This window comes from Tursiops truncatus, chromosome 9, assembly GCF_011762595.2.
Source record: "Tursiops truncatus isolate mTurTru1 chromosome 9, mTurTru1.mat.Y, whole genome shotgun sequence".
NCBI classification, from domain to species: domain Eukaryota; kingdom Metazoa; phylum Chordata; class Mammalia; order Artiodactyla; family Delphinidae; genus Tursiops; species Tursiops truncatus.
In genome coordinates, this window is record NC_047042.1 from 34,918,506 (window position 1) to 34,943,820 (window position 25,315).

Sequence of the window (25,315 nt, forward strand, 5' to 3'; positions counted from 1 at the left end):
GGTGGAATTCACTGCCACAGAACAGAATACAGAAAAACGAATGAAAAGAAATGAAGACAGCCTAAGAGACCTCTGGGACAACATTAAACACACCAGCATTTGCATTATAGGGGTCCCAGAAGGAGAAGAAAGGACCCGAGAAAATATTTGAAGAGATTATAGTTGTAAACTTCTGTAACATAGGAAAGGAAATAGCCACCCAAGTCCAGGAAGCGCAGAGAGTCCCATACAGGATAAACCCAAGGAAAAACACGCTGAGACACATAGTAATCAAATTGGCAAAAATTAAAGAAAAATTACTGAAAGCAGCAAGGGAAAAACAGCAAATAACATACAAGGGAACTCCCATAAGGTTAACAGCTGATTTCTCAGCAGAAACTCTACAAGCCAGAAGGGAGTGACATGACATATTTAAAGTGATGAAAGGGAAGAACCTACAACCAAGATTACTCTACCCAGCAAGGATCTCATTCAAATTAGATGGAGAAATCAAAAGCTTTAGAGAGAAGCAAAAGCTAAGAGAATTCAGCACCACCAAACCAGCTCTACAACAAATGCTATAGGAACTTCTTTAAGTGGGAAACACAAGAAAAGAAAAAGACCTACAAAAACAATCCCAAAACAATTAAGAAAATGGTCATAGGAACATATATATCGATAATTACCTTAAACGTGAATGGATTAAATGCTCCACTCAAAAGACACAGGCTTGCTGAATGGATACAAAAATAAAACCCATATATATGCTGTCTACAAGAGACCCACTTCAGACCTAGGGACACATTCAGACTGAAAGTGAGGGGATTGAAAAGATATTCCATGCAAATGGAAATCAAAAGAAAGCTGGAGTAGCAATACTCATATCAGATAAAATGGACTTTAAAATAAAGAATGTTACAAGAGAGAAGGAAGGACACTACCTAATGATCAAGGCATCAATCCAAGAAGAAGATATATGCACCCAACAGAGGAGCACCTCAATACATAAGGCAACTGCTAACAGGTATAAGAGAGGAAACTGACAGTAACACAATAATAGTGGGGGACTTTAACACCTCACTTACACCAGTGGGCAGGCCATCCAAACAGAAAATTAATAAGGAAACACAAGCTTTAAATGACACAACAGACCAAATAGATTTAATTGATATTTATAGGACATTCCATCCTAAAACAGCAGATTACAGTGTCTTCTGAAGTGCGCAAGGAACGTTCTCCAGGATAAATCACATCTTGGGTCACAAATCAAGGCTCAGTAAATTTAAGAAATTGAAATCATATAAAGCATCTTTTCTTACCACAACACTATGAGATTAGAAATCAATTACAGGGGAAAAAAAAACATAAAAAACACAAACACATGGAGGCTAAACAGTATGTGACAAAATAACCAAGAGATCACTGAAGAAATCAAAGAGGAAATCAAAAAATACCTAGAGACAAATAACAATGAGAACACAATGACCCAAAACCTATGGGATGCAGCAAAAGCAGTTCTAAGAGGGAAGTTTATAGCTATACAAGTCTACCTGAAGAGACAAGAAAAATCTCAAGTAAACAATATAACCTTACACCTAAAGGAACTAGAGAAAGAAGAACAAACAAAACCCAAAGATAGTAGAAGGAAAGAAATCACATAGAGGTCAAAGCAGAAATAAATGAAATAGAAACAAAGAAAACAATAGCAAAGATCAATAAAACTAAAAGCTGGTCCTTTGAGAAGATAAACAAGATTGATAAACCATTAGCCAGACTCATCAAGAAAAAGAGGGAGAGGACTCAAATAAATAAAATTAGAAATGAAAACGGAGAAGTGACAACAGACTTCTCCGCAAAATACAAAGCATCCTAAGAGACTACTACAAGTAACTCTATGCCAATAAAATGGACAACCTGGAAGAAATGGACAAATTCTTAGAAAGGTATAACCTTCCAGGACTGAACCATGAACAAATAGAAAACATGAACAGAACAATCACAAGTAATGAAATTGAAACTGTGATTAAAAATCTTCCAACAAAGAAGTCCAGGAACAGGTGGTTTCACAGGTGAATTCTATCAAACATTTAGAGAAGAGCTAACACCCATCCTTCTCAAACTCTTCCAAAAAACTGCAGAGGAAGGAACACTCCCAAACTCATTCTATGAGGCCACCATCACCCTGATACCCAAACCAGACAAAGATATTACAAAAAAAGAAAATTACAGACCAATAGCACTGATGAATATAGATGCAAAAATCCCCAACAAAATACTAGCAAACAGAATGCAACAACACATTAAAAGGATCATACACCACAATCAAGTGGGATTTATCTCAGGGATACAAGGATTCTTCAATATATGCAAATCAATCAATGTGATACACCATATTAACAAATTGAAGAAGAAATACCATATGATTATCTCAATAGATGCAGAAAAAGCTTTGGCAAAATTCAACACCCATTTATGATAAAAACTCTCCAGAAAGTCGGCATAGAGGGAACCTACCACAACATAATAAAGGTCATATACGACAAACCCACAGCAAACATCATTCTCAATGGTGAAAAACTGAAAGCATTTCCTCTAAGATCAGGAACAAGACAAGGATGTCCACTCTCACCACTATTATTCAACATAGTTTTGTAAGTCCTAGCCATAGCAATCAGAGAACAAGAAGAAATAAAAGGAATACAAATTGGAAAAGAAGAAGTAAAACTCACTGTTTGCAGATGACCTGATACTATACATAGAGAATCCTAACGATGCCACCAGAAAACTACTAGAGCTAATCAATGAATTTGGTAAAGTTGCAGGATACAAAATTAATGCACAGAAATCTCTTGCATTCCTATACACTAATGATGAAAAATCTGAAAGAGAAATTAAGGAAACACTCCCATTTACCTTTGTAACACAACGAATAATATACCTAGGAATAAACCTACCTAGGGAGACAATAGACCTGTATGCAGAAAACTATAAGACAGTGATGAAAGAAATTAAAGACGATACCAACAGATGGAGAGATATACCATGTTCTTGGATTGGAAGAATCAACATTGTGAAAATGACTATACTACCCAAAGCAATCTACAGATTCAATGCAATCCCTATCAAATTACCAATGGCATTTTTTACGGATCTAAAACAAATCACCTTAAAATTTTTATGGAGACACAAAAGACCCTGAATATCCAAAGCAGTCTTGAGGGAAAAAAACGGAGCTGGAGGAATCAGACTCCCATACTTCAGACTATACTACAATGCTAAAGTAATCGAGACAATATGGTACTGGCACAAAAACAGAAATATAGATCAATGGAACAGGGTCGAAAGCCCAGAGATAAAACCATGCACCTATGGTCAACTAATCTATGACAAAGGAGGCAAAGATATACAATGGAGAAAAGACAGTCTCTTCAATAAGTGGTGCTGGGAAAACTGGACAGCTACATGTAAAAGAATGAAATTAGAACACTCCTTAACACCATATTCAAAAATAAACTCAAAATGGATTAGAGACCTAAATGTAAGACCGGACACTATAAAACTCTTAGGGGAAAGCATAGGAAGAACACTCTTTGACATAAATCCCAGCAAGATCTTTTTAAATCCACCTCCTAGAGTAATAGAAATAAAAACAAAAATAAAGAAATGGGACCTAATGAAGCTTAAAAGTTTTTGCACAGCAAAGGAAACTATAAACAAGACGAAAAGACAATGCTCAGAATGGGAGAAAATATTTGCAAACGAATCAATGGACAAAGGATTAATCTCTAAAATATATAAACAGCACATGCAGCTCATTATTAAAAAAACAAACAAGCCAATCAAAATGGCCGGAAGACCTAAATAGACATTTCTCCAAAGAAGACATACAGATGGCCAAGAAGCACATGAAAAGCTGCTTAACATCACTAATTATTAGAGAAATGCAAATCAATACTACAATGAGGTATCACCTCACACCAGTCAGAAGGGCCATCATCAAAAAATCTACAAAAAATAAATGCTGGAGAGGGTGTGGAGAAAAGGGAACCCTCTTGCACTGTTGGTGGGAATGTAAATTGATACAGCCACTATAGAGAACAGTATGGAGGGTCCTTAAAAAACTAAAAATAGATTTACCATATGATCCAGCAATCCCACTACTGTGCATATACCCAGAGAAAACCATAATTCAAAAAGACACATGCACCCCAGTGTTCATTGCAGCACTATTTACAATAGCCAAGACATGGAAGCAACCTAAATGCCCATTGACAGACGAACAGATAAAGAAGATGTGGTATATATATATATACAATGGAATATTACTCAGCCATAAAAGGGAAAAAAATTGGGTCATTTGTAGAGACGTGGATGTATCTAGAGACTGTTATACAGAGTGAAGTAAGTCAGAAAGAGAAAAACGAATATCGTATAGTAACGCATATATATGGAACCTAGAAAAATGGTACAGATGAACGGTTTGCAGGCCAGAAATTGAGACACAGATATAGAGAACAAACATATGGACACCAAGGGGGGAAAGTGGCCATGGGGGTGGTGGTGTGATGATTGGACGACTGGGAATGACATATATACACTAATAAGTATAAAATGGATAACTAATAAGAACCTGCTGTATATAAAAATAAATAAAAGAAAATTCAAAAAAATTTTTTTAAAAAAACAAATAAACAGGATCAACCATATGTAGAGCATTATATAAAAAAAAAAAAGAAAAAAAACCACCTTAAACCAATATAAGGAATGAGAAATCATAGTTAATCTCAACAGTTTTGGTAACGTGGCTACCTTTGCATCTTATGGTATGACACCTATAGTCATATTTTTTAATATGCAGTCTAGGGTAAATCTTAAGTAGTCTTTCTGCTATTTTCAAATGAATCATGGATTATCATGACATCTCAAGAATGTTTAACTAGCACAATTATTAAATAGTGGATTATATTGGCTTTCAGACATCCAAATGTATATGATCAAATCAGCTGATAAGAAACGGCAAGATTAAGATGATACTCAAAACTTTGAATCTGTGCCCTTGAGTATAATGTATAGGCATTCATGATATATCTTCTTTTCTAATAATAAAATCTATTAACTTTGAATTTTTAAGAGATAGCAATGTAGCATCAGTCTTAGAAAATTTGATGGAAAAGACAGAAAGAAGTTGATTTGTAAAAATTTTACATTTTATTTCTAGAAAAATAAAATCTCCTAGAAGTTGCTATGTATATCCAAGAGCAATTTTGATTTTCCAGGATAAAGCTTCTTAACATGGGAGTAAATTGAATAAGACACATTAGGTAACATGGACACTCTTACTTCCAAGAACACTCTTCCCAGGATTTTCCTAGGATCATGACAACGATGACGTCTATTGACACATTTCATAAATCAGAACACATCCACTTTCAAATAGATCTTTTTAACATTCATTTTCCTTTTTTCTTTAAACCTGCCACATATTTCATTAGGTTCTTCAAAACCACTGTGTCCCAACAGTGATTATATCAATGCTTTTTTTTAAAATTTAATTTTATTTATTTTTTATACAGCAGGTTATTAGTTATCTATTTTATACATATTAGTGTATATATGTCAATCCCAATCTCCCAGTTCATCACACCACCACCATCCCCCCAGCCACTTTCCCCCTTGGTGTCCATATGTTTGTTCTCTACATCTGTGACTCTATTTCTGCCCTGCAAACCAGTTTATATCAGTGCTTCTTAAAATGTCCTTTCTCGTTGCATAGAATGATCTCTCCGTCACTTCAGGAATCTTAGCCTGCTCTTTGGGACATTCATTCACACACCACCCTTTGATGCCTTTGTTTTCTCACACAGAAATCAGAAGTCAGTTTTTTTCTTGCCTCAAACCTGAGCACATATTTCTCACCCATTAGCATCCATACTGTTTCCCCCTTCTTTCATCTTTCTTTGTAGCATATATCAAACACATAATTCAGTGTCATTTTCTTTGGATAATTTTCTTACTGGGAAAACTGCAGCAGTAGCAAAAGTAACACTTCTGATCAATCCCTTAAAAAATATATTAGCCTTTGTTCTGTTTTTAATTTTAAGAGTTTCCTATATTTATACAATAAATACTGTTTCCTTTGACAAATATTCGTTCTTTCAAAGGCTTCTCGGAAGTAGGGCCTTAGGTGTTCAAGCGAACGGAGCATGACCAGAAGTGAGAACAGGGTAAGTTCATGAGGTGCAGAGCCAAGCAGACCTGGGTGTCAATGTTCCCTCTGGAACAGTTTGATCTTGTGGCCCAGGAATGGAAATCATGTCCTTTGAATCCTAAAACTATGTCCTTAATAATGTGTCATGTAGCCCCAGAAAAAATCTAAGATAAATAAGTAGGGGTTCAACATGAATTATGAAGGGGTACTATTCCTTCATAATTATGGAGGAAAAGTATTCCTTCATAATTCATATTTTTAATCCCCTAATACTATTTTTTTGTCCTTCTGTCACATTAACTTCTAATATTTGAATAGTAGACTAACATCTTAAGTATTTAGTGCTGGAAGATAGCTGAGATCAAGATAACAATACATATAATATCCATATAGAGGGGAAATAGTTAAAAATATATCCCTGAAATGTGACAGCCAGGGAGACCCTTTAACAGTGTGGTAGGGCATGCGGGCATTCATTACAAAAGATCAGGGGCCATGGTTCTGCCCCTGTTTTCAATTCAGACTCTTTCTCTTCTTGCCAGAGAGAACAGAATCTAATCTTTTTCGTTGCCCCAACTTTACAGAGAAAATGCAGAGCACAGTCAGAACTAGACAGGCTCCTGGCTGCGTGATCATGCCTCAGGAATACTCAACTTGCAATCAGGCATTTGATGAACATATTGGAGGAAAACAAAACCCTTTTAGAAATGCTAGTGGTGGAGAGTTGGCACTTAAAGTGACCCACAGGCAATTACAGACACAGAGACTAATCATTTTTATGCAAATAATAGCAAGGGTCTTGAACGTGGGGAAGCAACAACCAGACAAAAATCATCAGGTCATAATGTGGCCCACCCAGATGAGAAACACCAGCCTTCAGACTGTACAAGACAAGAAATCTAACCTGGATTTGGCTCCACATGGTAAAGGTGAGATAGGAACTGAAGATTCCTATAGGAATCATCATTTGTCCCATATAATTTTCCTTCCTTTAAGTAGTAAAATAAATCGCTGTGCAGTTTATCAATTCACATTCAAGGATTTTATGATTTTTCTAAAGCCCTGAATTAAAAAGAGATTTTCTAGGTTTTGTAATGGATGCTGGGGATAAAATCTGACTACTGGAGACAAAAACTCTGGTACTGTAAGTAAACAGAACCAAGTACAAACCTTAGACGTAAAACTGTCCCATAGAGTTCAGTAGTTCACAGCCGTGTTTGGTTAAGGATATGTATTTGATTAACCCAAGAGTAATATCCAAGTAAATTAAGTCTTGTATTTATAAGTTTTGAACAACAGGCCCATAACAATGCATGCATCAGCTATAACACAATAATTGAATTCCAGAGAAAATTAATATTCTGTTAAATAGGCACCCTTGATAACAAGTTTATGAGATGATAGGGTTATCAGGAAACTGTTCAAAGCCTACGTTATTTTGTAAATGTACCACTAACTTCATCATCATCATTGTCATCATCTAATATTATTATTGATATTTATCATTATTAATTGGGGAAAGAAGTTGGACCCTCTCACCCTACCCCCCTGAAAACACCAAAAGCACAGCTCAGTTTGGCCAGAAGCTACTACAATGTGGACAAGTGCACAAAACAATAGACAGGGATGTGCGTGGAGGGGTGGTGGGAGCTGAGCCAGCACTGAGGGAAGCAGAACACCTGGGGAAGAGCCTCCTGCCGCGAGCTGCCAGCTGAATGAAGCTCGGCAAGTGCATCTGCGGTGAGGGACGCAGGCACTAGTTTCATTTTCTTAAATAGAGTCACGATGGCTCCTGTTGGCAACATAGCCCCCAATCAATAGCTTTTTCCTTTCCTTTTCTTACTGCAAGTTATTATTCTATTTCTACTCTTCCAGTTCCCTATGCCTGGAAAGAAAATCTCATATGAACCAACATCCACTTTATATTCTTATTATCCCCTATTTACCAATCAAATTTGATTTAATTTTTGTTACAGGAACATGAGTTGTAGCAGAACAGACTGAGCATCTTAAAACTCCCTTTATTTTCTCCCCTTCAGTCCACTGCTCTGATGGGGGTGCTGTCCCCAGCCCACCACAACCACCTGTGAGAGACTCCTCCAGATCTAGCCCCACGGTACCTCTTTCCTTCCTACTCACCCACCCTTCCTAGGAACTGTCTAGCAAATCAGGAACTCCATGGTCACAGGACAGGGGAAGGTACTGATCCCTCCTCAGGATCAGGCTGTCTGGCTTTAGAAATATTTCATCACAATGTCTCTTATTAAACTTCAATTTCAACAGCTTGTTATGCATTAGAGGCAGGTTGGCGCAGGGAGAAAAGCAAAGACGCAGATTCAACCCTGACTACAGGGAATTTTGACTTTGTGACCAGGGGCAAATTGTCCTTGGTTTTACTGACACATTGGCTATTACCATAGGTCTCTAACAGGAGTGTTGCTGTGATGACATATGAAATGTCTAACACAAACGCTGGTACGTAATAGTTAATTAATGAATAGTAACTAATTACTTATTATGTCTTAAACCCTTACTCAAAAATCAATTTACTTTTAGACAAAATGCTAACAAGTTGGTTGACAAGAGATCAAAAGAAAAAAAAAAACAACAGAAAGAGGAAAAGGGTGCTGCTAGAAACAGATAATTTCCAATTTAAAAAAAGTCAGAGATGAATTCATAAAATAAAGGATAAGAAATATCTTTATAAATATAATGAAGATTTATAATAATACATAAGAAGATTTAAAACTTCTCTAAGCCTTGCAACTCAGTATAACTGAGTATTGGCACATACAGGCCTACTTACCCAGCTCAAGATTGTGTAATGTAATAAGCCATTAGCATATTACATAATATTAAAATATTAATAATAATGTTAATAAGTGCCCTTAGTGATGGTTAAATTAGATAAAGTGCCCTTCACTTAAAAGTTGTAGATGAAAGACAAGAAATAAAAAAATTAATAGTGAGTATGTCCAAGGAGAGAAAAAAATAAATAGAATAGTAATATCATTCTTAACAAGGTAATTCTAAAATTTATATAAAATAGCAAAGCTCCAAGGAGAGCCATTAAAATTTTGAAGGAGATCAAAATGAGAACATGTACCTTACCACTCTTCAAGACTTATCTGTTAAGTTATGATAAAGAGACTATATTATTGTTCCATAAAACAAATAGGTAAGATAATAGACCAACAAAAATTAGGCCTGCATATACATGATAACTTTACACGTGTCAGTGCTAGCACCATAGATAGGTGGAGATCCTCAATAAATGGTGCTTATATAACTTGTTCTCTATGTTAAACTATTAGATCCCTTGAAATTAGAACCCTGTGAAATTAAACTATACACACACACTCACAAAATCAACTCCAAGGAGATTAACAATCTATACACAAAGAGCAAACTTCAAAAGTTTTAGAAGAAAAAAAATATAAAAGAGTATTGTTCACATCCTCAGATTAGGAATACATCTGTTCCAAAAAGACCCAGAAAAATCACAAATCATAAAAGATTCATAAATATGACACAAGAATACAATTGTTATGCAGACACACTATTAAAAAAGAAAAAAAAAGAAAAAAAATTATGACACATTGGGAGAAAACATTGACTGTGCATTTAATCAACCAATGATTAGTATTTAGAATATAATGACAATATTTACAAATCAGTAAGAAAACACAATACCCAATAATAAAGTAGGCAAAACATAAAAAGATGCATTCACTGAAAAGGAAACTCTGATGTCCAATCTAAGTATGAAATATGTTCAAGATTACTAATAATCAGAAAATAAATTAATCCACAATGAGACACAATTATAAATCTGGCAGATAGGTAAAAAATTGAGTATAATAATACCAAGTATTGGTAAGAATACTGAGTAATAAGAACTTTTACACATTGACAGCAAAAGTTTACATTTGTTACAAACACTAATGAAGGCTTAGATTTTCTGAAGAAAGTTCCATTCGAAGTGGCAAAACTTTGTATTTTCTAAGGCAACTAAATATTCTGGGTAAAATCCTAAATTGAATCTTGTCTAAGCTTACCTTTCTCTTTTCTTTTTTGCTTAATTTAAACTAAATATGTTCTTTTCAAGATTTTCTTATTGTAATTCTGTCAACAATGAGAAATTACTATGGCACCTGAAATAAAAGTTGATTCCCAAATTAAATAATGTAACATAAAAGGAAAGAGCTAATGTGCAGCCCATCATCTTGAGAATGCAGCACAGAATTAGTAAATGCATAGATTGCACCTAAAAGTACAATTTCTTTGCCAAAGATGATTACTACTTTAAGGAAAGCTTCATGTCTGTTGATAGCCCTCAGGCAATTAAAGTATTGACTGATCTTTGTCTCTCGTGTCAAAAGCAAGAATTATTAAATTCAGGTACAGCCATGATAGGCAAACACATTTTAACTTAATAAAATAAAAACAAGTGGGACTACTATTTAAAATATCTGAATAAATATACCACTGGGGGCTTCCCTGGTGGCGCGGTGGTTGAGAGTCCGCCTGCCAATGCAGGGGATGCGGGTTCGTGCCCCGGTCCGGGAAGATCCCACATGCCGCAGAGCGGCTGGGCCCATGAGCCATGGCCGCTGAGCCTGCGCGTCCGGAGCCTGTGCTCTGCGACGGGAGAGGCCACAGCAGTGAGAGGTCCGCGTACCGCAAAAAAAAAAAACAAAAACAAACAAACAAAAAAAAACACTGGCAGAAAGGGCAGAAGGTAGCAACATGCTGTGAAAGGTTATTAATAGATCAAAGAAAATTTATAATTATTCTAAAGTGCCTTGATTTTCATGAATATCTGAGATAAACACAATTTGAAAATAATGGCAAATAGTAAGAACCAACATAACATTAAATTCTGGAAATCCCACCTCTGTAATCTGTCAAGTGATAAGCTCCTCACCAGTTTTCAAAGATTCATGACTGCTAGGAAGTGTAACCAGAAAGGAATTTTGAGACCATCTAAAAGCTCTTAAAGTATAAAAATGTATTTTACTAGTAAAAAAGTATTTTCTCCATAGGTACACAGTTTGACCTTAATAACTACCCCATCTCAACTATATTTTGTAAATATAGTCTTCTGGTTCCTGAAATAAATATGTATGTATGTGTTTGTTTGCTTGTTAATATGTATGGAGAACTAATTACCTCCTCTGCCAGCCTTAATTTAGAAAATTTGACATTGAATATCAGGCTTCCCTGGACAGCTTTTAGCCATCTATTGTCCATTGTTAAACTGTCAGTTCATGGGGGCCAAGTTAGCTCTCGGAGGCTAGTATTCTCTCTTATATTCAAGTTCTTAGTGAGCTAACTCAAACATGATAATATATAATATACTCTTCAGGTTAGTATCAGTTGACTGTAATATAATTAATTACTTTAATCTACTGAATGAAAGATCCATTAGAAGGGATGTTATGTTATCTTTGGAGTCAGAGAAAACATGGAACACAGAGGTGAACATTGTCTGGGCCCACCTAAGCTCAGCTCTGGGGTGGGGTGTTCAGTCCCAGAGACTGGTAAGTTCTTATAATTAGGAATAGGGAGTCCTATTTTTCTTAGCAGCAGAATGTTTTCCTAGGAATTATTAGGTGACTACTTTGGAAAGTGATTTGGCGTGGAAGATGAACTCCCCAGGTGGCAAACTTAAACAGCAAAACTTTGAAAACAAAAGGAGGATTTAGCTAACTGCAGGCTTTGCTTTTCTGGGTGGGAATACAAAACTGGAGCCAGAGCTTAATTGCTTAGGACAATACAATATATTCCAGGGGCTGTGTGGATAGAGAATGGAAAAAAAAAAAAAGACATAAAAAAAAGAGATAATGTTACTGGCTGCTAATATTAGAGGGGAATATTAGGGAAAGAAAGATATTTAATAAGGATTTTTAAATGAAGTTTTATTGTGTGGTATTCATTAGGCTCTTCTCTCATACGCTGTAGCAGTCTGAAATACTCACGAATGCTTTACAGTGTAAGAAGTTAAATTTGCCTTTTTGGGGAATGCAGGGAAGTTTGGAAACAGTCATGTTGAGTTTGGGGCCAGATCCGAGGCTCTCTGTGGTGGTCTTGCCACATCTGGGTTCCACAGAGGCAGATCCATCCCATCATCTTAGCTTCATGCTATTAAACATTCAAACCATATAACTAAAAGGCATGGGTTTCAGTCAAAATTCTTCCATCATCCTTCTAATTATAATCCGGTTTCCCAGAAATTGCTGTTCAGAGGTCATGAGGGTACTGTTCCCTGGTGTAATACTTTATATTGGGATTATTTGTTTGACATTCTGGTTGAATCCATTTGTCTTTGTGGGCATTGCTGATGTGAATCTGCTAGGGTAATGCTACCCTGTGGGGATACCCTCAGACACTTGTAGTTGATAGTGCTACCATGGCAAACAATCTTTAATCAGTGTTTTCTAAAAACATTACCCCTGCAGAGTGACATAGTTGAAATATACCTGCTTCTAGTTAAATAAAATAGCATTCAAAATCAAAAGTTTAAAGTTTAAGTTTGGGATTATAATAGAGAGAATTCTTGATTTCAAAGAATTGGCCTATCACCCATAATGGGGACCAAATAATCAATGAGAGTTTGCCTTATAAATACACAGTTGGCTTTCAAGAGACGAGACCTAAACTGTGCTATAGAAAACACACACGTAACAGGGCTCCATTGCATATCATTGTACCGGAACATTCCTAAGTAGGATATTTTCATTTTAAGATTACATAGAGCTACATGTAGAGTAAATAATGCTGAAATCACAATGGGATGCTCTGGAATATTAGTGATCTTAGTGAATTTTGCTTATATTTTGCTGTTTATGACTGACATTCACAGAAGCTAGAGCCTAACACAGTCATTCCAGAAGAAAATTTCCCTGCAACGAACAAAGCCCTTTTGTGCTTCTGGTAAAACATGACTCCACTAAGGCAATTAGCTGTTTTAAAAATAAACTAATTCATTTTGGAGATCTGATGTATAATTATGCAGCTGCATGGACTGGGGAGGCATGGTGACTGGCTAGAGTGTTAGTAAGATTAGAAAAAAAATGCATCTCCATGCTGACAAGCTAAGGCATTGATTTAATGTCCATTTGCCACCTTTGCCTTGTGTGGAGCTACAAAATGAAGCTCTTTATAAAATAATCCAAACAAATTCTTATAATGATAGTAGGATACCTCCAGAGACAGAGGGGATGGTAATTAAAAATATTTATCCAGAGCCTTGCTTCTAAGAAGCATGGTACCTTCTGTAAAATTAATTCTTACATCTCCATTAAAAATATGACTCAGAGGGCTTCCCTGGTGGTGCAGTGGTTGAGAGTCCGCCTGCCGATGCAGGGGACACGGGTTCGTGCCCCGGTCCGGGAAGATCCCACATGCCGCAGAGCAGCTGGGCCCGTGAGCCATGGCTGCTGAGCCTGCGTGTCCGGAGCCTGTGCTCCACAACGAGAGAGGCCACAACAGTGAGAGGCCCGCGTACCGCAAAAAAAAAAAAAATGACTCAGAGAATTTAACTCACTCATTCCAAATACAGAGCTGTTCCACACTCGTTTCAGAAGCAGAACATTTGGTGACATGACACTCTGTGTGGGTTCAAGGGTACTTCCAGAAGAGGAAAGGGATCTTGGTCCATTTTCAGAGATTTGTTACTAAGGCAGCAGCTTCCTTGGGTGGGAAGATGAAGGCCTGGCTATTAACCAAAGCAGGATCCTTCCAAGCTTGGTTAGGCAAAGGGCTCTAACTGATCCTGACACTGTCCCTGGCTTTGCTAGCAGCCTGAGCTTCCATAATCCTGCAGGGTAAATTCACGCCATATGATGAACATCATTTAAAAATTCTATTAATACTTATTTGATTGCCTTTCAATTACATTATATACTTCCTATTAATTGAAGACAGCAATATTTTCACACTGTGTCTTTATGGATTTCTCTTTCTTGTGATCATTTCTTCTTTCTTTCCTCTTTTTCCTCCTTCCCGCTCTCCTTGTTTCCTTCCTTCCTTGCTCCTCTCTCCCCACCTCCCCTCCTCTCTCCATCCCTCCTCTCTCCTTTCTCCCTCCCTCCTTTCCTCCAGTAGCAATTCTCATTCACTTTTCTTCCTTTCGGTATTCCAGATTCTTGTTATGCATCATTTCAAATCTCACTGTTTTTGTGTCTCTGACTTTCAGGTTTCTAGTGTTGCCTTTATTAAAAAGTAGTTCTCTAATAACCTGAAACTAGAAAATAGGAATTTCAGTTCAAAATAAACATATAAAATAATCATTACCTATTTCAAACTTGCTTTTAAATTATTTGAGAATGTAACAGCTTATTAAAATTTGGTAATAAATCTGCCTACCTCCCCCAAAAGAAAAAATTGTAGGTCAAAAATAATAAAATGTATACAAAGAGAGGAATATATTAAAATTCTATTGTTATAAAATTTTACTTCCTCTGCATCATTTTGATGCATTCTAAAAATTAGATAGAAATGTTTGTTTCTTTAAATTTCATTTCCATAGGTCTCTGATTTCATCAGCTTAGCAGAGCCTTCCTGAGAGATTATTGTGGCTGGGGATCTCCCAGGGAAAAACAGATGCTGCAGCGGCTGCTACAGGTGGATACCTGAGATGGGAAAGCTCAACCCCGACTGCCCTGAACATTGCCGACATTTTGTTTAACATCTTATCTAGATGATTTAAAACTTGTAGAAAAGGTACAAGAATAATACAAAGAACTTCATACTCATACGTAGATTCACCAATTTTTAACATTGTGCCTCATTTTATTGCTGTTTTTTTCATTAAATTTAGCTTACTTAGAATATTTCCATACATGCATACACAAAAAAGTTGTGAGATATAGCCAAGCCTCATATCAGTATTGGGCAAAAAGACAGAAATAGTCTTCTCAGGACAAATAATTGGGATGCCATCAGAAGGTCTAAAATAACACAGGATAAGAAGCTGAGAAGCACTTGGGCCTGGCAAGTTAAGATCTAGTTGTTTATTTCTGCATTTTAAGTGATGTGTATGGAACATCATAAACTCATACACGAGCCTTATTTACTCTACATTATTTATTGTGCAGCTAATATAGCATAAGGTCCCTCTTACACTCTTTCCAAACAGGCCAAAGAGTTTGATTTCTGAAGTATTTTAAACCCATTTAAAGCTATTTAAAATAATTTCACCAACAGGTTCATCCATCAGCATGAAGCTCTAAGGAAAACATTGTAACAAGGCTCTAGTCAGTGAGAAGTAACCGAATTATACATTGAAATAGCTATGAATAATTAAATATGCTGCCCAAGAATAGCTATTGGGGGAGGAAAATCAAGGTTGCTAAAGAAAACTCAACATATCTTTTGTCCTTAACTTTAGCTCAAAATTTTCCAACATAATTCCCCCTTATAAGGTCAGAGGTCATTTTAGTGGCTTAAGCCATGGCTAGGCTTGTGCACCACTTTTCAAAGGTACAGTTGCTGGTCTGTGTGTGCACTCACACGTGCACCTGTACATGAGTGGAAAAAATATTGTCCCATAGAGACCTGTGAGGCTGCTGTGTGATAGGTACTGTCAACCGAGCAGAAAATAGAAATGTTTGGATCTTATGAAAGGATGCAACAAAAATAAGTGCTCTTAGTTAGTCAGAGCCTTGTGCTAAGTTTCCGTCACACCTACCACATTTTACTTCTTCCCAGCCTGATAAAATTCTCTGGTGAGCTCAGCAAACACAGAGCTGGCCCAAATGATGAGAAGGGTGACCCAAGAGCATAGGTATAAAAGTTGCTGCAAATGCCCAACATCTTTCTTTGAATGGATGTTTGTTTCTGGGACCAGAGATTCAGTCAGTCCAGTGATCATAGCTCCCCACAATCTAAAAGGTGCTGGTTGCTTAACTTTGCTCTCCCTGGCTTTGATACATTCCATATGCACATGGATTGTTTTGCATCAAAGATGATTTGGAAATTGCAAATTGGCCTTAATTTGTTCTTTTGATCAATGAGCACTTACTATATACCAGGCACTGATGTAAATACCTGAGATAGACCAGAGACGAAATTCACGCTTTCAGGGGGCTTATATTCTATTGGGGGGAAGCAAACAATGAATATGTTCACAAAGAAGTGGGATTCCAGATAGTGATCACTGAAACATTGAAATAAAAGAGGGTAATGGGATATAGAGTGATGTAGGAGGCAGGGACCATTCAGAAGGGGTGGTGGAGAGGGCATCTCTCCCTAAAGTAGGTGATGAACTGAGATCGAAAAAATATTAAGGAGCCAGCCTTGTAAATATGTGGGAAAGGCACATTCCAGGCAGAGGGACTAGACCTCTGTGTGTCTGCAACAGAAAGCAGGCCAGTGGAACTACAGCACAGAAAGGAGTGGGGAGGGGTAAAGAAGATGCTTTTGGAGGGGAGAGCCATCAGAACCTGTCAATCCTTGCAGATTACAACAACAGAATAGAGAGAGGTTGAGAGGTTGGGTATGGGGCAGACAGGGCTATAAGTAGGAAAGAACTTTGTTCTAAGAGCCCTCATGCTGCAGAGCAGTCCAGTACCATGATGGGGCAGTGACTGTTTGGGTGGCCGCTAATCAGGGACAGAACCTGAAATGAATAGACTGGAGGGAGTGGTCTGAATATTATCTGTGCCATTTCTTACCAAGGAATTTGATTTGAGACCTGCCAGTAACAGTCTTTTCTTATAAGTAGGCAGGGATAGATACTATAACTAAATATAATCTAAAAGCAAAAACAGGACTGAAAATCAAATTTTCCAGCTAAAGGCAGCTAAAGTAGTGCTCCAAATTAAATCTTCAGGTCTAGAGGAAGTCCACAGCAATTACAGAAGAACACCGTCCACAGCAGAGCAGCAGAATAGAGAGAATATTGGCATGGACCTCTCACAGGTCTGCAGCCTGGTTTGTGTTAGTAGCAGAATTTAACAGGCTTTAGAAAACCAGAGTCCAAATAGTCATTTACAGGTTTTTCTAAAAAGGCACCAGAATTAGCCTGTCTAAACTAGCTGAGTCTTCCTAGCAACTATCCCACTCCCACATCCTTTTGGTAATAGTCTTTGATTTTCTCTCCACAGAGGTGATTACTTAATGGTACCCCTGATCCAGTGGCTGAGTAATTAAACTAAATAACAGGCACCTGACCTTAGCTGGGTCAATCCCGATCTCTCTCCAGGAATTTAAAACTGGCTTAGAGCACAGCGTGTGCAAAGACCCAGAGGTGGGAAAAAGCTGGGAGCTGAATTATGTTGGGTGGCATTCTAGAGAGAAGGTCCACAGACCCCTGTTGCTGAGATCTTACTGAACTCATTTTGCTAATAGATACCTTTTCAGTTAAGCTGGCCATATTGATTTCTATTGATCACAGCCAAAAGATCTTTAATATAATTATCACTGCTTATAAATGTCATCCTGCTTTGGAATCATGAATGTTGGAAAAACACTATATTGGAGGGCAAGATTCATAAACCCCAGATTACTCAAAAGAGATGGAATATTGGATAAGAACTAGAACTATGGTGTAAAAAGAAGGAAAGGGGGCTTCCCTGGTGGCACAGTGGTTGGGAGTCCGCCTGCCGATGCACCGGATTCGGGTTCGTGCCCCGGTCCGGGAAGATCCCACATGCAGCGGAGCGGCTGGGCCCGTGAGCCGTGGCCGCTGAGCATCTGGAGTCTGTGCTCTGCAACGGGAGAGGCCACAACACTGAGAGGCCCGCGTACCGCAAAAAAAAAAAAAAAAAAAAAAAAAAAAAAGAAGAAGGTAAGGTATGGTTAGAACTCGACTGCCTGGATATCAAATACAGGGACAGTCAAATCACTTGGATGTAGGGCATCATTGTGTGCTGAGAGTGAAGCAATAGGAAAGTGCGTTCAGTTCAATCTGCAAATATATATTTACCAACACCCCCCTCACACACACCAGGCACCGACCCTACAGCAGGAAATGGGAGGAAAGATCTTTGTTCTCTTAGAGTTTCCATTTTTAGGCTTTAACTCAACAGACATTTTCCCTTCATATTTTCTCTGTCAATTATTTAAAATAGAGGTTCCACCTGATAAACATATGCTCCACAAACTTCAAAGTAGTTAAACTAAACGGAAGTCCCTCAGGGATACTGCAGAGATATATTGCTGTCTCAGGTATCCCAGGAAGTAAAGGAGATGAAAGTTCTCAAACTTAAGTGTAAATAGTAAACAATAATAATATTGGCAACTGGGTAAACGTGCAGGTTCCAAGGGCTTATCTCTCTGGAATCTGATTCAGGGAGGTATGAGAACTAGGTCTTTGCATTTTTGACAAATGCCATTAAGTCAGGGGATTGGCAAACTGTAGCACATCTACACCTCTGCCAGTTTTTCTAAGTAAAGTAGTATTGAAACATAGCTACACTCATTCATTTACACATTGTCTATGGTTGTTTTCCTGCTAAAAGCAGAGCTGAATAGTTGTGACAGAAACTGTACAGATCACAAAGCCTAAAATATGCGCTATCTGGCCCTTTATAGATAAAGTTTGTCAACCCCTGTCTTTCCTTTTTTTAAAAGATTTATTTATTTATTATCTATTTATTTATTTATTTAACTTATTTTTTGGCTGCATCGGGTCTTCTTTGCGGCACACAGGTTTCTCTCTAGTTGTGGCATGAGGGTTTTCTCTTCTCTAATGGAGGCGCGCAGGCTCAGTAGTTGTGGTGTGTGGGCTTAGGTGCCCTGCGGCATGTGGGATCTTAGCTCCCTGACCAGGGATTGAACCCACATCCCCTGCATTGTAAGGCGGGTTCTTTACCACTGGACCACCAGGGAAGTCCCCTGTCAACCTCTGTCTTAAGAGACTCTCATGCGGGCTATCTAATGTCTGTTGTGAAAGTTTCTTCTACCTCTGCATTTTAATGATTTTTCAAAAAAAAAAAAAAATCAATTTAAATGTAATACTAAGAAACAGAAAATCCATAATTGGCTAATAAGCACAGTGAAAGTAAATTCAAGGAAACATAAAGATATCCTTGCAAATTTTAGAAACTTAAGTGACTTTTTGTTTTGTTTTTTTATTTCTCAAATTAAAATAAATATATACTTGTTTTAGAAATCAGAACACATAAAATCACTACTAATTGGCAAGATAGGAGATCAGCTCTATTAAGTTTCTGACATATCTCCTTGCAGTCCTCTTTGTAAGTGGTTTATTAAATACAAGAAGACACATTATCTAGGTGACATGACTTCATTCTCAAAGTTAATCTTACCTACAGCTCATTAGTTTTAAAATAAACAATATGAGTGATACACCTATAAGAGCTGAGTTCTCCCCATTAAACTCAGCCACATATAGGAAGGAATTGTACCATACTTTCATTTTCACAGCAAACAGGATCCTACCTGGTACTTAGTAGGGACTTGTACAGTGTTGGTAGAATGAATGATAAAGAAAGCTCCTAGACACTTATGTCCTTGCACTAGGTCCTATTTGTGGGAACTTTGTGAATTGCTCTCATTCATGAAATACAATGTGATACCACTAGGTTGTTACTATTGAACACCTACACACTTTCTCTTGCTCTTTTAAGCCCACTGTTAGATGTGTCACTGTTTAAAATGTGCTTTTTTCCTTGTTAATGTGAGTTTTACAAGGTCAACCCACAGTTTCCCAAAATAACACTGTATCTGGTGTTTCCCAGAAATAGCATATACAAATATGACATTTAAAACTGCTCTTTGATTTATGAGATCTGTACTTGATGGTGAATAATAGAAGTTCCCAAATTTGAACATGAAAATGTACTGCTCTTCCCTGAAGGGGACGTGGCAGAACATTGTAAATAAGCTAAGACTATTCCTCTGTCAACACGTAGCCAACTATGGATATATATATTGCTCCACAAAGAAATATCTTCTCAGCTTCTTCTCAAAGTCACCAACCAATGAAGTGACCAATTTTGTCACACCGGCCAATTAAGTAAAACCAAACCATCTATAGAAGAACACTGAGGCTACCACAATTATACTTGGGTGTGAATCAATATAGAGTAGGTGACTATAAAACTTGAAGGAATGGCAGCATGACTAAGAAGTACAAATAAAAATCTGAAATGAGACATACCCAAGAAAACAATGATCTTATCCTTCTAAACGTGTAGAGTCTGACAATACAGAGATTTACTTGTTTTTTAAATTTTTGTATCATCTGACTTTCCCCTATACAGTAGCCTAGAAGCTCAGAGGAATTGAAAAATAACCAAGCACTTAGAAAATGAAGATAACTCAGGAATCATTGAAGACTAGATAAGTTTAATGGTTTTTTTTTCATTTTTATGAGTTCCATTCATTCATCAGTCATGAACTGATTTTGTGAGAAATAAATACTGATTTCTACTAGGTGCCAGGCTCTTTGCTAACCTTTTCGGATAAAGTGGACATCATACCTATCCTCACAGAGTTTATATTCTAACCAGGAAAAGAGATATTTAAAAATTTACACCTCCCAATGACTTAACAATTTGAGCAAGAAAATAAGTAAGGTAGTATTGGATTGTAACACAAAGAATAAAGTAGGAATAAAAAAGATGATAGCTAAATATTCAAACATACTGCAAAAGGATTTCTGGTAAAAAGAAAAAAATGGAAAATTTAAATTAAATGGGCAAATCACTAGAAAAGCAAAACATAGAAAACTGACACATGAAAAACTAAGAAAATCTGAATAGTCATATGACTACTAAAAAAACTGAACCCACAATTTAAAATCTTCCCACAGAGAAAATTCCAGGCTTCACCAATTAACTGTACCAAAGTATTAAGGAAGAAATAACACTAAACTCTTCTAGAAATAGAAAATTCTGAAAACTTATTATGCAGATATATCCTGACACTAAATCTAACAAGAGGATTTCAAGACAGGAAATTATAAACTAGCCTCATTCATGAACATAATAGCAAAAATCCTATAAAAATATATGAAGTGAAATCCAGACATAAATAAAGAGACTTGAGCATCAGATTTTGGTATCTGATGGGGGTCCTGGAACCAACTCCATGGATACTGAGGGACAACTGTATGTTTTTTCCTATACTAGTGGGAGGGTGGGGAATACAGGCAGGGCGTATATGCCAGACAAAGGGATGATTTATCTCCTGAGTGGGACAGATGGGATCGGGGAGGGATTTCATCACGCTACTCTGAAGGGTTTGCAATTTAAGACTTATAAATTGTTTATTTCTGTAATTTTCCATTTAATATTTTTGGACTGGGGTTGACTACAGGTAACTGAAACTGTGGAAAGCAAAACGGTAGATAAGGAGAGACCACTGCATCAGGGTAATATCATGCAGTTACATAAAGAATGGATAAGAACAGGAAGTCTAGACACAAGAAAGATGATATCACAGATTAAATTCTGGGGGGGGGATGATTGTGTAAATGGAATTTCTATAACATTACTTCAAAGGTTAAGATAGATTTCTATATGACAGATTTATAATTTCCAGCCCATTCTTTTTTAGATGTTAAGAATAGAAGTCTCAAACTCTGAGGCTTCTGATTCAATACCAGGAGAGAGACAGTATTAAATGATAATAAGAGGTACTTAGTAAAGCATGACCACTTGCTAATACAGTGACCATAAGCACATTACTCAATTTCTCCAGGCCTCAGTTTTCTCACTCCAATATAATAACACTTGGGAGGAATAAATGAGATAATCTATGTAAGATGTTTAGCACAATGCCTGGTACATAATAAGCATGCCTATTGTGAGCCATTATCATCATCATCATATAAAACTGACTAAAGTCATATTAGTTTAAACATATAGTATCATAAATAATATTTTTTAATCAAATAACTCAATGTATTCAAAATTTATTACTTTGTTTGTTATACAAAACAAAAAAAGTCCCATGCATCCTAACCATAGTTGAATAAACCCTTTACCCAGCCATATGCACTTTATAAACAATAAATGGGTAAGGAGAGACAGTTATTTCCCCTAAAAGACTGCTCTTGCTAAAATTGCTTAAACTCCACTTAATCCTATGGTTAGACAGTACTGATAAGCTCCCCAAATAAAGCAAAACAAATCACAGAAGTTTTGAGTTTGGCTTGATTGAAGAACAAAAATCAAACAAGGAAATATATTTCTTCCAAAAGTTTATGAAAAAAATCTTTTAACAGTAATGCAGTAAAAGTGATCTTAAAACAATTGGGAGAGCTCTTCAGATGCTGCCCTGGAGATACAAGTAGGCAATGTAACTGTTAACAAAGTGACAATTTCATTACAAATTTGCCAATAAAAATAAGATGATAGAAAAAGCAGTTGCTTTGCCTAGTACCAATTTAAGTGTTATTTTTATATAATAAAGAATAGGAATCCTATTATCAGATAGCAGATAGCATAGTACTGCTGCTAACAAAACCATGTGCAAATTTTATATCACTAGGTTACAATTTTGTAAACATGTTAGGAAATATCAAATTTAAAGCTTTGTGAGTTCTTTTGTCTTTCTAAAAAAATTATTAGCAAAATATTTTTAATTCCTTCAATTTTAGAAGAAACAACTTTCATTCAAAGTCCTCCTTTTATCACTTAAACTTATCTAAAATTACCAATATCCACTTCAGCACTGACTGCATAACAAATTTTTATTTTTTAATTGCTTGAATTTTATAACTTCATAATAGGATCAATCTGTGTCCAAAAAAATGTTAATTTACATTCTATAAATCAATTTGGTATTAGTTTCCAGCATTTAACCAAATACTTAGGACTCCAAATTTATTCTGACTGCAAAATCCATGTATGTCTGAGAGAAGTATGTGTCTGTATGTACGTAGACACACACACACACACACACACACACACACACACACACGTGAGACTTTTTGCTAGACTTTGTCTGACTTTTGTTATTCTTTTCCACAGTTAATAGGGTTCCCCACAGATAGAGTGCCACTAATTAGATTTTCTCTTTTTGGCTTTTTCACTCTTCTTTAGAAACCATTGTTTATTTTCCAGAGTCTATTAAACATTTTGAGTTGCAAATGTTAGTCGCAGTAGAGCATTAGGTTGTTTTTTATAATTTTTCTTCTGAATCCCCCTTACAGGAAAAGATAGTAGTCTTTCTCTCTAAATATTTGCTATTAGGATTCAGGAAAATCCACTCTCGGTACCATAGAATAAAGTTGAAAACCATAAAATATAGAAACCTATGAATTTTGCCCTCCAAATGTGGTTCTTATATACCATAATTCCACAAAATTTTACGTAATTCAACAAATAATTGTTTATTTTGCCCTGAAACCAAGCCTGGACACTGCCCAAACCTTTGTTTCCTTTTTATCGATCCTTAAAAGTTAAGCTACAAGCACAAGTGCAAGTAATACTCTGAAGTATCATCTGTATGGTGATGGACTAGATTTATACATTGTACCCATGAACAACTGAGATTATCAGAAGCAAACATACTGTTGACCTTCTCAATCATTTTAAGTTAACTTCATCCATAAGCACTGTGCAAACTGAAGATCTGAAATATTTTGATACAGGAATATCTATGAGGTTTGAAGATTCTAGGGGTTAGATGGATGCCTTTCTCAAATATGAGGACTTGATATGCTATAAGAAAACTAAAAGGCAATTTCCTTTCACTTTAATAAGGAAGTTATATGATGTGGCCCAAGGGGGCACACCATCCTCAGAGAACTTTATTAGGCTTCAGCACAATCCCCCAAATCTACACTTGCAAATGTTAATTTGTAATTTGAACACCATGAAAATTAAATCATCACCCTAGGCAGACTGATTCACTGGCAAGGGAGCAAAAATTGGAGGCCAAGGGCCATTTTCTATGGTTACCATTAGTCAATTATAGTCACTAAAGAAGCTTATCTTACCTGTTTAAAAAATTGCCTCTCCAGAAAACAGCCCCCGCAAAAAGCAGGGAAAATATTTGAGCTCGAACATTTGAGCATGTATATTGCCAAAAAGCAATTTTATTTATTTGTTCATCTTTTCCTTAGAAATTTATTTTATCTCACTCTTACTATTTTACTATAACTTTTTGCTTTCCTACCCAATTCCTACCCCTCTACAGTATCTTTTTAAAATCATCTTAGCAGTGTTACCTCTGTCTGACTTATTTGTTTAAATTTAGTAGGAAGTAACAGATTTCAAGCACTTGGGACTCAGGGGAAGAAGGAATCTAAGGGCCTGATGTAAGAGGTAAATAAAGAAAGAAAAAGAGTAAAAAGAGGTGAAAAGACCCTAAAATACACCTAACCAACCTGAGAGTTTTGCCCAGCTGGTAACTCTGCTTCTCAGATTCATGCCAGCTTCCAACAGCAACCCCTTGGCAGAACTGGGTCAGGCATGTCTTGGCCAAAGTTGGTACTGACCACAGCTTTGACCAATAGCCTGGGAAAGAAAATCACCCATTCATGCTCAGTTCAACTCCCAACCAACCAATGAAACAGGGTGAGGTCTGCATCTACCAGGGAAGAAATTACAACAGAGAGAAGAGAACCCATAGGAGGTGTTTTTTGAAAATATGTTAAATTTACATAGAACACCAGTTTAATGATTGATCAGAAGTGCTGTCAAACTGATTCACTATGTTTGAAATCCCAGATTTTCAGGTGATAAGAACTTCTAAGTTGATTTTTCTTGCCACTGAACAGGTCTTACTTTGACAGGTAGGAGCTAGATCCTGAAATAATATGTTATTTCTTACTTAAATTTATGGAACAGGTTACTGGTGAAGCCTGGAATTTTCTTTGTGGGAAGATTTTAAATTATGGGGTAGGACAGTCAGGTTTAATAAGGAAACACCCTCCATGGGAGTGGCAGCCCAGAGCCAATATCCTTAGTTCTTTGTTACTGCTTCAGGTAGAGGTCAAGATCTTAACATATATTAATTCGAAGTCTTGGCCAACTAAACAACAAACACTTATTTTTATGTCAAGATATTCTTTTGCTACCTTCAGAAGACTGCAATAGGACACCAAAATTCAGTCAATAGCATTGGTTATGAACTTTGAGTTAAATCCAGTCTTTTCAAATTGCTATCTAATCCTTAAAAGGACAGTAAATCTCACTTGCTGCA

At 36.7% G+C, this 25,315-nt stretch overlaps 1 long non-coding RNA gene across 1 annotated transcript in view; it reads left to right on the forward strand.

Moving 5' to 3' along the window:
- LOC141279531 (uncharacterized) overlaps positions 1–14,935 on the forward strand; it is a 57,145-nt gene extending 42,210 nt beyond the window's left edge. Inside the window, exon 3 of the long non-coding RNA XR_012333924.1 lies at positions 14,721–14,935. This is a non-coding gene — a long non-coding RNA (uncharacterized lncRNA). The remainder of the gene's footprint in view (positions 1–14,720) is intronic.
- Positions 14,936–25,315: the final 10,380 nt, after the last annotated feature.